The following is an 11226-nucleotide window of genomic DNA, read 5'->3' on the forward strand; positions in this document are numbered from 1 at the left end:
ATTCATATAATACTGAGATGGACATCACTAAAAAGGAGCTAGAGACTTTGCTCCAAGAAGAATTTTTTAATTTCATCGAGAGATGCAGGGAGAAGGCTATAGAGATATGGAATTATCCCACAAAAAAGGAACAAGTAGAAATCTTGCTTGAGAATTTGACCTTCGATGCACTCATGACCACAGGGGAGAAGATGGAAGATAAGATCTTCAAGGAGAAACAAGCACCAGGTGTAAACCAAAAGGTTGCGAGAGCTTATTCTGGAAGGAAAAGCTCAAAAACAAAAGAAGCAAATGCAACAGGAACAATCCGCCAGACAGCAGAAGTACAAGTAATGACCACAGGGACCATACCTCTGGTGATCTAAGTAGAGCCGAAACTTCCCAAAAGGGCCTTCAACTTCGGAGGGATGACGCCATCACTGTCGTTCATCAAGCTTAAAAAGGAAGGAATAACTGACTCGGTCCCCCCTAGGCATGTGGATCTGAACAATCCACCTAAATGGTACAAGTCCAAACTTTATTATCACTATCATGACCAGAAAGGGCATCACACGGACAGGTGCATATTCCTCAAGCATGCAATTGAAGACTTGATCGACAATGGCAAGGTCAAACCTCAAGCTGAGCAACAATCAATGACTATAAATCCTTTGCCAACTCACGGAGTGGATGCGTTGCAGGAGGATTCCAAAAAAGGAGATCCCACCCTTTTGATCAAGCCAATCGTAAAGAAGAGGAAGAGACAGCACCACAACTCCTCATACAACCTCTTCAAGGATCCATAGCAAATTGGGCAAAAATGATGGAAAATTTCCATATCAATAAGTCTGAAGTTGTAGCCAACTCTAGCTTAGTCCTGTCTGAGTCTGTTTCTGAGTTTGTATTTCCTTTCCCAAAGAAGGTTGGAAACTTCCAGTCTATCGAGTCTGTCTGTACTCCCCCTCTTATCATGAATAAAATTGCTGATTTCGAGTATTACTCATCTTCTTCTTCTTCTTATGCCTTTTAACATCACAATTTGTTAGTACACTTGGAGCAAAGAAAAGATCAACCCATCCGAGAGGACACTCATCTTACAAATCTGGGAACTAATCAATGCCCTCAAATGATCAAAATTGGTTCTTCTCTCAATAATGATGAAGTATCCCAAATGACCTCTCTCCTCAAGGAATTAGAGAAAGTCTTCGCCTGGTCTTACAAGGACATGCCTGGCATCAACCCTGGAATCGTGCAGCATAGGCCACCTACAAACCCGGATGCTCGCCCTGCCACCTGCAGAAGCCGATACAGATATGGTCGAAATGGAGCAGAGAGGGAGTCATCAAGCAATGGAATGCAAGACTCCTCCAAGTGACTCAATATCCTCAGTGATTGTCCAATGTAGTTCTAGTTCCTAAGAAGTATGGAAAGGTCAGAAAAGGTCAGCCCCAGGGATGATTTCCATATCGACATACTAGTCGACAACACTACAGGCCATGCATTCCTGTCATCCATGAATGGATTCTCCGGCCATAACCATACATGTGCCAAAGGTTCGAGAAAGGACGGCCTTCACTACACCATGGGGAATATTTTGCTACAAGGTGATTGATGAGCACATTTATGTGTGAAATCTTAGGGCATAAAGCATACATTTTACCACATTGGACAGAGTTACTTTGGTGCTTTCTTGTGCTTTTCAGGTTTTGGGCTATTTTGGGCTATTCTGGACTATCGGGAGCTGCATGTCCCAAGTTACACGTAAAGTTGGCATTTTTCTTTCCATGGCTGTAAAGAGGACTAAATTTGGAGCAAGTTGGAAGTGACGGAACGCAAGTATGCATTCGTCTAGCCCACCGTATAGTTGATTATTCTTTTCAGCCCAAGAAAGGATAATAGGTCAGAAAGGAGCTGTAGTGCAAGCCTATAGTCATTCTACCACTGTCCAAGGATATTTTTGACATTATAGAAGATATTTCTAAGCAATGGTGGAGATCTACTGCAAGTACAGGGCCGTTTCGATAATTTTGCATTCTTGAAGAGCGAGAAGGACTGCTACCTACATGGAGGGCACTTCCACTAGATTCCATAGTTTTGAAGGCCCACAAGGTGTCCACGATTTTTCTGGGCTGCATTTAATTCCCCACGATTTTTAGAGGATACATTGGGAATTTTGTTATTTGGTTGAGTGGAATCCTAGTCATCACTTTCTCTCTCTCTCCTCCAACTTTTCAAGGGCACTTTTGGAAGTCTACTTGGGATAGATTTATTTTGAAAGATATTCTCACCTATGGAAGGTTGAAAAGTCAAAGATGCTCTGATCTCATTGCTTGGAGAAGATATCTACAAAGAAAATGAAGCACAAGTTAGAATTAGAAATTTACTTTTCTAGAAATAGAAGGTTTATGTAAACAATATTCTCTTCTCTCCCTCTTTCTATTTATTCTTTTTTTTCTTGAGGATCAAGCATTGTAAAGGAGGAAGGAGAAGAGAATCTTCTCCTATATTTGGATTCCCTTCTCACACTCACTCTCCTCTCCACGATTTTTAGAGGGAGAGCAGCCCAAAATCGTGGAGCTCCTCCCCCCTCTTTCCTTTTCTCTCTTCGTCTCCCCTTTCCCCTATAAATACCCCCTGCCTCTCTTGTAAAATTGCTCATTAATTAGTGAAATTTCTTCTCTTCTTTTCCTTCTAAATTGTGATTTTTGGCTTTCTAGTTTTTAGTTGTGATTTTATAAGATTAGTTCTTTCAAGTTCTTAGTTTTGATTTCACAAGTCTAGTTTAATGGTTGTAATAGCTTTAGTGTAAAGCTTCCTAGTCTAAGTTCCTATGTTGATGACAAGACTTTAAGATTTAGAAGAGGAAGCCATGGTAAGTTTATTCAAGTATTTATGCAAGTAAGTTCAATCCGTTTCAAGCACATCAAGGTATCTCATTCTCTAAACCCTTAATCTCATTCTCCCTCTCCTCTATCTCTCTCTATCTTCTTCTTCTTCACCCTCTATTTCTTTTATTTTTTTTTATATGGTTGTGGTTTGTGGATACACTTTTATTCCCTTATTCCTTTCTATGTGGTTATTATGTGTACATTTTTATTCCTTTCAATTTACGTTAGTTTGATAGGTTAGATGCTCATGTGTTAGGACGCCAATTTAATCCCTTAATTTTGTTAGATGCTTATGAGTTAGGATGCATTAATTTTCATTGATTTAATTTGTTTAATTTAACACTTTAATTTGGTTCACTTTGTATTACTTTTAAGTTAGTTAAATAGAGTGGCATATATCTCCTCATGTTCGACCCGTAGCTACGATTGACCCGTACGCTTGCGGTATTATTTTAACTCAAACAATGATGCCTTTTGAAGAAAAAAAATGTCAAAGAGCAGCTACGGCCATACTACGCGATAGGATGCACCAAGAAGTGGAAGCATATGTCGATGGCCAAGTCAACAGATTGACAAGCCCATTTTACAGCTAGATCCTGACAAAATAAAAGTCATCACGGAAGTGCCGCCATCAAGGACGGAGAAAGAAGTATGAAGGTTCTTAGGCTACCTCCAATACATCAACAGATTCGTAACTCGCTTAATTGCGACGTGCGAACTCATTTTCAAGCCTCTGAGAAAGAAAAGGAAAAATGATGAATGAGACTTCCAAAATAAAAAAGAGAGGGAATTGGCCCAACATACGGAGAGCCAGTTAAGAATGGAAGGCCCCTGGTATGAGCTGATAAAAAATACCTTGAATACTTCACAGAAGGAAAGAAGAAGCATCTGCAAAAGCACGCTACTCGATTCAAGGAAGCCTACCATATGTGATGGCATTCAATTGCAATGCGCAGGTAAGGAACAAGCTTGGATCATCATGGAAGAAATTCACCAAGGGACCTACGGACCACATATGATCGCAAGGATGCTCACCAAGAAAATACTCAGAATGAGGGTTGCATGCCCCATGACCATCTTGGGGAATTGACAGGAAAGATAAACCCAAAGGCTTCCAATGGGCGCGTGCTTGTCATCGACTATTTCACCAAGTAGGTGGAGGCTCAATTTTATGTGGTCTTAACCGCCGCTGAGGTAGCAAAGTTCATAAGAGAAAACATCGTTTGTAGATCTGGTGTACCTCAACAATGTATTTCAGATCAAGGCCTGCATTTCCAAAGAAAGATAGAAGGGCTTTGTGCTAAAGGCATAAGCCCATTGTTTACAGGCCTCCAAACCAATGGAGCAGTGGAGGCAACCAACAAAAATGAGAAAGTCATATTGCAAAAGATGGTAGATACACACAATGACTAGGCTGAGAAGCTCCTACTAGCCTTATAGGTCTACCAAACATCAAATCGGACCTCAGCTGGGGCAACTTCGTATTCTCCAGCATATGGAGTAGAGGCCATTTTACCTGTGGAAATTCAATATCCTTCCTTTCGGGTATTAGCTATCGGAAGAAGAATGGATGAGGTCTAGAATTCAATCTCTTGAATGAAAAGGAAGGATATTGAAGAGATTGACTAGGGCGTCCAACAAGGGGGTCGAAATATCAAAGAATGACTAGGGCGTCCAACAAGGGGGTCGAAATATCAAAGAAGGAGATTTGGATCTAAGGAAGCAAAGGGCCCTGAAGATGACTTGGTGTTCTTCCCTGAAGGAAAGATACCCGAAGACTTCAAATGGAAACTCGACAAGTTTGATGGAACTAGAGACCCTAAGGTCCACCTCAAAATCTTTGCTACAGTGGCTAAATCATGGGACCTCACAAAAAATCAAATGGGGCAGGCTTTTCTCTACTCACTTGTTGGACCTACTTTGCGATGGTTAACACAGTTGGATCAGGCACAGACTCAGACTTGGTCAATGGTGGTCAAAGCCTTTACAAAGCAGTACTCATACAACACTGAAGTGGATGTCACACGGAGAGAGTTGGAGACACTAAGGCAAGGCCCTACTGAAAGGTTCTACAATTTTATTATGAGGTTTAGAAAGAAGGCCGTAAAGATGTGGAATCGCCAGATAGAAGCAGAATAGGTGGAGATGATCCTGGAGAATCTGTATGGAGAATATCACGATTGCCTTTACTACCAACACCTCAAGACTTTTGAAGAGCTAATGGTCGTAAGGAAGCGCATTGAAGACAAATTATTCAGAAAAGCACATGGCCAGTAGAACCACACAATGCAATATCAGAGCCAAAATTCGGAGGTGAATATGGCAAATTCAAGACAACGTGAGTACACCGATTTGGGTGTGGCTAGGTCTCTTGCATATGTTGAATTAAAGAAACTGGGACTTTTGGGCACGGTTCCTCCGCGATCGGTCAGGGATCCTCCACCATCTTGGTATGACCCAGATCAATACTGTGACTATCACACCCAAGAGTGGCACCCCACTGATGAATGCATTGTGCTCGGGCATGCTATCCAAGACCTATTGGAAGCAGGAAAGTTCAAGCCAAGGGCAAAACAACAGTCTGTTCATCAGACAATCAATGCCCTCAAAGAAGATTTAGAAGGGTTTGATCCCACCTCTTTAATCCAAGCTTTGCCGGTTCCTTCAAAAGAGGTATTGACAGGTTAAAAGTTTCCATCAACGATGTTTGCCCAGGATGTTCATGAATCCTCTCTTCCTTCAACAATCAATATGACCAAGCTGAATGGGCCTGTAGGCCATGAAGAGGTCAAGGAAAAAGAGGTTTTGGCCGGTTTGCAATCTCGGATTGACCTTTTACCTTTCCACCTCCAAGAATAGATCATGCATCAGGTCTTACAATCAAGGAGTGAAGATTGCCTGGATTTGTTTCATGAAATTATTCTCCTCAACCGTGGGAATGACAACCTCCGAGGACTTTCTGTCCATCTAGATTATCCTTTCCTCAATATCTGTGGGATAAGAGACCTCTACCAATTGTCTACTGAAGCCCTTTGTTTCCTTTTGTATCTCTGCAAAAGATACGTGGTAGCATTCAGCTTTCGTGTTCCAGAATTGTTGACTTATATGAGCCAGGATCAATTGCATCCAGAATGTGTTTTCCCTCGGTCAAACACAATGAAATTCCTTCTCCGGTTTCAGACACAGACTCAATGGCTCAAGCAATTATTCAGCTGTGCAAAATGAAATGTCCTCTATACCTTCCACAATCCTTATTGGATACAGGAATCGCAAGAAGAACCAAATGTGAATCTGATCATGCATCGACCTCACTGCACCTTTCATTTTGGTACAATATTCAGTTTGGTGGATTTCTTTAATAGAGGATACTGAGAGGAGCATTGGGAGAAGATAAGGAATCATTTGTGTGAGATTAACGGAGTCCCTAAGGAGTAGGTTCCTCCAAGTTTATGGAAAAATCCTTTTGATGTTACCACCAGTTTTAAAAGGGAATACTTCTTTTACATTGCTAGCCTGCAAAGTGGTAGCATCGCCGAAGGAAGGTCTCCATATTCCTCCGATGGAACAGGGGCAAACACTGATTGAGGACATCGTTGTTGCCCGAAGGCGTTAAACTACAGTCATTAACTTGATGAGTATCAGTTTCACTGGCTTATTTAAAATGGATTCAACCCCCAGCTCTGGTTGGAAGGACATTTTTTATGGTACAAACTGCATCGTCCCGTGATAAAGCAGTGACAGTACTTCACTCTTGTGTAGACAGAATCACACTGAAGACATCATCGAGTCTGAATCTCTTAGGTCTTTAGGTCTTTTCATTCAGTCAAATTTCCTTCTGTGAACTCATCCACCGTATATTTTCCATTAGCCGTCAATGAATATGTTTTCTCATCCATTTCTCTTTCATCCAAACAACAACTTATGATGATCTCATGACTGATAATTTAAAAAAAAAAAACTACTACCCGTCAAAGTCTTGATGGTCAAAGATCTGGAGCTTTCCATACATCTGATCCTCTTCCAACGAGTCGAAAGTCGAGATGAAGATTTCATCTCATAAAGCCTGTTAAGGGAGGCCCCCTTTGGCTGCTAGTCACCTCAAATAAACCCTGAGACAACAAAATCTGCTAGTCCCCCAGTTGTGCCTTAGTCTTTTTCTTTTAAAAAAAAAAAACTTACTTTGGCCCATCTACACCTCATTATTCATATATCCTCTTGCTCATCAAAATGTCCCATTGGCTTCTAGGGTCTAACTGGAAAAGATCTCTCGGTGAAGTAAGATGTCACAAGGGGAATGCATTTTCGAAGGATTTAAAAAGAAAAAAAAAAAAAGGTAGCTCCGCGGCTCCACAGCCAAAATTGGGCCAATCTCAAAAAGAAAATGAGAGTTCAAAAAAGGAGAGAGCAAAAAAATAAAAAGAACGAGAGAAAAAAGAAACAAGAGTTCAAAAAAAAAAGGAGATGAAAGCAAAAAGGAAAAAAAAAAAAAAGAAAAAAAGAAGAAGAGAGAGGATGCATTGGCTCAAGAAATTGCAAATAATTGGGAGCACTTGGACCATGGGGCAAAAATAGCCACTTTTCCTTCGGAGACAATATTGTCAAGGTTGAAATTACCAAAGTCTTCAGTTGAGACACCAGAGGGATTGCCAAACTTCTTGATTACGTTACTGAAAAGAAGAAGTTCCCCAATAAGTGCAGTTACCAGACTCTTGGTAAAATTTTGGGAGCTAAAGTGTCGAGTCCTAGTTGGACCCTAGGGGCACATTCGAGCCTCTACCATCCTTTGGAACCCAGTCCTAAGCCCCATTACAACCTAGTAAAGCCCTCCCGGGCTGAATGATGATGAGACTCTCGTTCACAGCTTCGAGCTCACCCGGCTATGATGGAACTTAATCATCAAGGCTTTGATGTTAATGCATCCTTGTCCTGAACTACGTTCGATCTGATCCCTATTTAGGGTACGTAGGCAACTTGATTAAGTAATAATCAAGTTCGGTCCTCCCACATGTATAGTTTTCCATTCGTCCATGTACAACTTTTCATTTTCACTCACTTGCATCATATCTATCATATTTCTACTTTTCCCATTTCCCACTAGTATCCCTCTCTCTTTGATGCGATCCGATGGTGTAAAGGAAAAAAAGCACGTCTACCAAGATCATGAAGATTTATGGCTTATGAAGAGATGATTAGAGGATTAAATGCCAGTAGCATTGTACTCACCCTCTCAACCAGTAAGATGACCAGAAAAATCAACTTGTCACTGGGGCAATCTCTATCCAAGATAAGAAGGACAAAGGAGCATAAGGAAAAAGATTTGTTTCCTTGGGACAATCCACCAGGCAAGAGCATGTGAAATTAAAGGGGCATATTGTCCATAAGGATCGACTCCCAATCATGAAGAGTCTCAGCCTAAAAGACAAAATGACCGTACAAGCAGAGAAGGATAATACTGTCGGGGATAAAATGCCATGACTTTCCATGAAGGAACGGAAGAGTGACCTATCCACCCATCTTGTTCGTACACATTCCCTCAATTTACCCTTTGACTCGCTTTGTCCAAAGTTCATTCAACACCAGTTCGATGCTGGCCAATTGATGTTTGTCGAGCCTATGCGTGTAACAGGGATGTGAATAATATGCCTATGTGGAATTGTGCATTACTGGGTCAGAATGCAAATAACCATAAGTTTTCAAAATAAATTTCTCTCACAAATAAAATTGTTTCTTAAAAATAAAAAATAAAAAAAAATGTTTGAGTGAATCTCAAATTTCTCTACCAAAGTTTTTTTTTGTAACGTATAATTGCGCACTAAGCTTTTGTGAAGGACAAGTGTTGTGCAACACAAAAATGGAGAATATCTGGTAAGTGTCTATGGTTGTATGTAATTACTTTTCACTTGCTTGTATTTGTGTCATAAACATTTGCATAGAATTGATTACTTGCATAGGGTCGTGTTTTCCTTTTTGCATGACATAATTTGCATTAGGACTGTGATTCCCTCTGCACGCCAAAAAATAAAAAATAAAAAATATGTATAAAAAATAATAAAAATTTACTTGCATAAGATTGTTCTTTTTGTTGTAATTTGGATCATAATGCAAATGGTAAACTGCTTTGCCATTGTCATCATGGATCCGTGTGCATAAGATTGCATTTTCCTTTAAGCATTCTAGTACTCTGATTATGACAGCGTTGATCCCTCCAGGGCTTGTTTTCCTCCCTTTTCACTCTCTTTTCCCCTGTTTTTCTCTCGTGAGTGTGTGAGTGAGTGAAGTCTTTGGGTGTGGGTAGATCCTTTGATTACCCGTCCGATAATAGAGCGATCCCGCTCGTAGAGTTTATTATCCTGTCAGTGCACGGATAACAAGCGAAACCCTTTGTTATAGACGTTATTCTGTCTATTTGTTTACTGCCAAGCTGCTTAAAAGAGCCGTTATTCTACCAAAAGGAATCGACGTCGGTCCATTCGTCCGTCTCTCCTGAGCCAAGGGAACACATCCACACAGGTAAAATTACTACATTTTTTTATCGATTCGATGTAGTCCTTCATTGTCTTATCATTTTACTGTATATTTTGTAGATATAATGTAGTTCATAATGTCATAATGTAGCATACATAATGTCCCCCCCCCCTCCGTAATAAAAAAGAGAGAATATTTATCATTTTGTAGCACCTATTACAGAGAGACCGGTTTCGTCAGGGCGAGGTGGGTGCCTAACACCTTCCCACACTCGTAACTGAACCCCTTACCCGAACCTCTGGTCGGACCATATGGAGTCACGTAGCCCTGTTCTGTTCACAACAGATAGGGCTACACTTAACGGGTCCTAGGCCCTAACCCTAGGTGGTGACTTCACATCATTTTTGTATATTTTAATGTATGACCCTAACCCCCCGATATCAGTCTTATACATTGACAATATTATCCATACTATCATTTGTCGCCAAAGAGGCTGCGGAAACCTCGTCACGGCGAGGACCACGGTACTTACACAACCATATCAAAGAGTGGAAACAACAAATGTTATCCTATTCAGGTAGAGAAGTTATGATTAAAGCGGTGGTGAACTCAATGTCCAGTTATTTGAGGTCCCATTTTAAACTCCCTTCTTCCCACCATGACTCTATTCGTAAAGCAATGGCAAACTTTTACTAGGGCCAAACAGCGGAGGAATGAAATATCACATGGATTTCTTGGTCAAGGCTTTCCCAATCCAAAGAAAAAGCTGGATTAGGAATCAGAGATCCTTTCCTTCACAATAGAGCCTTATTGGCCAAAGTGGCTTGGCGCTTGTGGGCTTGTCCGAATTCCCAATGGGGGCAATTCTTCAAAGCTATCTACTTCCCTAATAAATCTTTCATGTAGGCTAAATTGGGGGCACCAGCCTTCGTGGGCTTGGCGAAGCATATTGGAAGGAAGAGATGTTCTCCAATAGGGTATTTTGTGGCAAATCGGCAATGGTGAAGACATCCTCATATGGGAGGATAATTGTTTACCCACCCACTGGGATTTCAATGTTCAATTTCCAAAACCCAAGGTTGCTATCTTACCAAGGTCTCAGAGCTAATTGATCAAGCACATCGGTCTTGGAGAAAGGAGATTCTGAACCAATGATTCCACCCTTCAGATATCTCAGCAATTTTGAAAATTAATTTGCCTTTATCATCTAGAAGTGAAAGGCAAATTTGGGGAGTAGGAAAAAATGGCCTATTCACTGTGAAGTCAGCATATCACCACCTCACGAATATCAGGAATGCCAAACAAGCATTGCAGGCCTCAGATTCAAGGCGTAAAGAATGGCAGCAGCTTTCTTCAAAGGCTTGGAAGAGGATCTGGAAATGTAAAACATGGCCTAAAATTAAATCCTTGATCTGGCAAGGCTACGCCTAGGGTCTAGCTTCAGGTAAAGGCCTAATCTCCAGACAAATCCCAATTGATCCAGTTTGCTTGAGGTGTGGCAATCCAATGGAATCATTAGAACACATTTTCTTTGAATGCACCTTCGCAAGAGCCGTATGGTTTGGAAGCGACGTGGCTTTCTTGTATTCTTCGCAGGGGTGCAAGACCCTTTCGCAATGGCTGATGGATTGGGATAAGTTTCCTTTTCCAAGTTAAAAAAGATCTAAGGAAGCCCTGGGGAGAAGTTTTTTCCTATGTTGGTATCTTTGGATGGCCCGAAATGATCTAATATTCAAGAAAAGAACCTGGTCTCCTATGGAAGGAATCCAAGCTGCAACTCGATCGTTTGATGAATTCTGGGATGCGAAAGGCTTCATAGTTTCTTCCTAAGTCCCTCCATCTCAACCTGATGGCATACTTCCTCAGCACTAGACCCCTCCTTCAACCGGTTACC

Source organism: Telopea speciosissima, chromosome 6 (assembly GCF_018873765.1).
Source record: "Telopea speciosissima isolate NSW1024214 ecotype Mountain lineage chromosome 6, Tspe_v1, whole genome shotgun sequence".
Lineage (NCBI taxonomy): Eukaryota > Viridiplantae > Streptophyta > Magnoliopsida > Proteales > Proteaceae > Telopea > Telopea speciosissima.